Below are 3,500 nucleotides of genomic sequence, written 5' to 3' on the forward strand. Positions count from 1 at the left end.
TCAAAGAGACCATATAGGATGCCTGCAAAGGATTTGGTGGAAATTAAGAAGCAAATTAAGGAGTTATTGGATAAAGGTTATATTCGCCCAAGTTCTTCACCTTGGGGATCGCCAGTACTTCTAGTGGAGAAGAAGGATGGATCGTTAAGGATGGTTGTCGATTATCAAGGATTGAATGAAGTAACCATCAAGAACAAGTACCCACTACCGATGATCAATGATCTGTTTGATCGATTGCAAGGAGCTAAGGTATTTTCCAAGATCGATCTGCGATCAGGATACCACCAGTTGAAGATTCGGGAACAGGATATACCCAAGACGGCTTTTACCACCAGGTATGGGTTGTACGAGTATACCGTTATGTCATTTGGTCTAACTAACGCACCTGCATATTTTATGAACATGATGAACAAAGTGTTTATGGAGTTCTTGGATAAGTTCGTCGTAGTGTTCATTGATGATATCCTGGTTTACTCAAAGAATGAAGAGGAGCATAAGGAACATTTGCGTTTGGTTCTTGGAAAGCTCAGGCAACATCAACTATATGCCAAGTTTAGCAAATATGAGTTTTGGTTGAAGGAAGTTGGATTTCTCGGACACGTTATATCCGGAGAAGGTATAGTAGTAGATCCCACTAAAGTTGATACCATGACCAAGTGGGAAGCACCAGCCACCGTGGGAGAGATCCGGAGTTTTCTTGGACTCGCAGGATACTACCGGAGGTTTATTGAGAATTTCTCAAAAATTGCGAAGCCTATGACGGAGTTGTTGAAGAAGGATACCAAGTTCATATGGACGAAGGAATGTGAGGCTAGTTTTCAGGAGTTGAAGAAATGTTTGGTTACTTCAACAGTGTTGATTTTGCCAGACCAGACCAAGGATTATGAGGTGTATTGTGACGCTTCACGTCGAGGACTTGGAGCAATGCTTATGCAGGAAGGGAGAGTTGTTTTGCCTCATGACAGCTTAAGCCTCATGAGTTGAATTATGCTACGCATGATTTGGAGTTAGCAGCCGTAGTGCATGCACTGAAGACTTGGAGACATTTTCTGATTGGAAACCATTGCGAAGTGTACACGGATTATAAGAGTCTGAAGTATATTTTCACACAAAAGGAGTTGAACCTCAGACAAAGGAGATGGTTGGAGCTCATCAAGGATTATGATATGAAATTGCATTATCACCCCGGAAAGGCTAATGTAGTAGCTGACGCATTAAGCCGTAAGAGCCATGTCAACACCCTAATGATGGGAGAATTACCAAGGGAGTTAGCCAAAAATCTTCGAGAGTTATGTTTAGAAATAGTCCCGAGAGGCTATGTAGCAGCATTGGAGATTCAGTCTACATTGATGGATAAGATCAGAGAAGCCCAAAGGACTGACAAGGAGATTGCTTTTATTAAGGAGAAAATTAGCAAAGGAAAAGCTAAGGGATTTCGTGAGGATGAGCATGATACCTTATGGTTTGAAGACCGTGTTTATGTGCCAAATGATCCGGAGCTTAGGAAGCTAATTCTACAAGAGGCCCATGATTCACCATATTCGATTCACCCAGGAAATACCAAGATGTATTTGGATTTGAAGGATATTTTCTGGTGGACCGGAATGAAGAAGGATATTGTGGAGTACGTAGCAGTTTGTGATGTATGTCAGAGAGTGAAGGCAGAGCATCAGAAGCCAGCAGGATTGCTACAACCATTGCCGATACCCGAATGGAAGTGGGATAAGCTAGGCATGGATTTTATTACAGGATTGCCCAGAACACATTCAGGCTATGACTCGATATGGGTTGTAGTCGATCGTTTGACAAAAGTAGCTCATTTCATTCCAATGAAGACTACCTATACCAGTGCAAAGTTGGCAAAGATATACATGACCAGGATCGTATGTCTGCATGGAGTTCCAAGGAGCATTGTATCAGATAGAGGAACCCAGTTTACTTCAAAGTTCTGGAATCAGTTGCATGAGACTTTGGGAACCAGACTGGAGTTTAGCATAGCTTTTCACCCACAGACAGATGGACAGACCGAGAGAGTCAACCAGATCTGGGAGGATATGCTAAGAGCTTGTGCGCTAGATTACGGATCTACTTGGGATGAGAATTTGCCATATGCAGAGTTCTCTTACAACAACAGCTACCAAACCAGTTTGAAGATGGCCCCTTTCGAAGCCCTGTACGGAAGGAGGTGCAGGACCCCATTGTCCTGGGATGAAGTTGGAGATCGCCAGTTTTTTGGACCGGATCTGATAAAGGAATCTGAACAGAAAATGAAATTAATTCGCGACAGGATAAAGGTAGCTCAATCCAGGCAGAAGAGTTATGCAGATTCTAAACGCAAGGAGACAGTTTACGAAGTCGGAGACCGAGTTTATCTTCGAGTATCACCACTTCGAGGAGTTAAGCGCTTTGGAGTTAAGGCAAAACTAGTGCCACGTTTCGTAGGCCCATACAAAGTGTTGGAACGTATGGGAGAAGTAGCCTACAAGTTGGAATTGCCCGAAGGATTGCCAGGAGTTCACGACGTATTTCATGTATCCCAGTTGAAGAAGTGCCACACGGAGATGGCTGACATACCGCTGAGAGATACGGTACCACTGGAAGCAATTCAGTTGGACAGTGATTTGACCTATGAGGAGAAACCAGTTAAGATTCTAGAGTATGCCAGTCGAGTCACCCGCAGCAAGGTTATCAAGTTTTGCAAGGTTCAGTGGAGCCACCACACGAAGAATGAAGCCACCTGGGAACAAGATGAAGATTTGCTGAAGGACCACCCTCACCTATTTTCTAGCCAACCCGAATCTCGAGGGCGAGATTCATCTTAAGGGGGGTAGGTTTGTAACATCCCAAAATTTCAATTTGGAATGTTATACACTAGATCATCATTGCATATCATATTTATTGCATTTTGGTTGATCCTAGAAATTTTTCGCAACTCAAGAACCCTCGGAGAGAGTTGGGGATTTCGTTATTTTTCATATTTGAGTTGTCTCAAATTTTGACAAAAATAGGATCATTTGATTTTATTTATTTTATCTTCAATAATTTCCATTGCAAAAATATGAGAGAGCGAATAAAATGACTTTCCAAAAATAAAGAAATATTGAGGATTTAATAAAAAAATCAAATAAGATTTTATTTGGTTTTATTTGCTATTTTATTTGAATTTAGGAAAAATGCGCGTTTTTCAAAATTGCATTTAGGCCCCAAATAAATGTTCATCCTGTGCGGCTTGATTTTAGAAGCCGGGGAAAATTTATTTCGGGATTTTTGGAGTCCATTTAGTATTTCTTTTATTTGTTTTTCTGCGCATTATTATTTAAAAAACGCGCGAACCGACTCCGGGCCATACCCGAGCGGGACTCCGCCCGAGGCAGCCTTTATAAGGCGCCCGCCCGAGCCGGCCAGCCCACCAGCGCCCCAGCCCGCCTCGAGCCCCGCGCCGCGCCCTAACCCTAACCCTAGGCCGCCGCCGCCACCGCCGCCCCGCCGCCTCGCCGCTG

This window comes from Triticum dicoccoides, chromosome 5A (assembly GCF_002162155.2).
Source record: "Triticum dicoccoides isolate Atlit2015 ecotype Zavitan chromosome 5A, WEW_v2.0, whole genome shotgun sequence".
In the NCBI taxonomy this organism is placed as follows: domain Eukaryota; kingdom Viridiplantae; phylum Streptophyta; class Magnoliopsida; order Poales; family Poaceae; genus Triticum; species Triticum dicoccoides.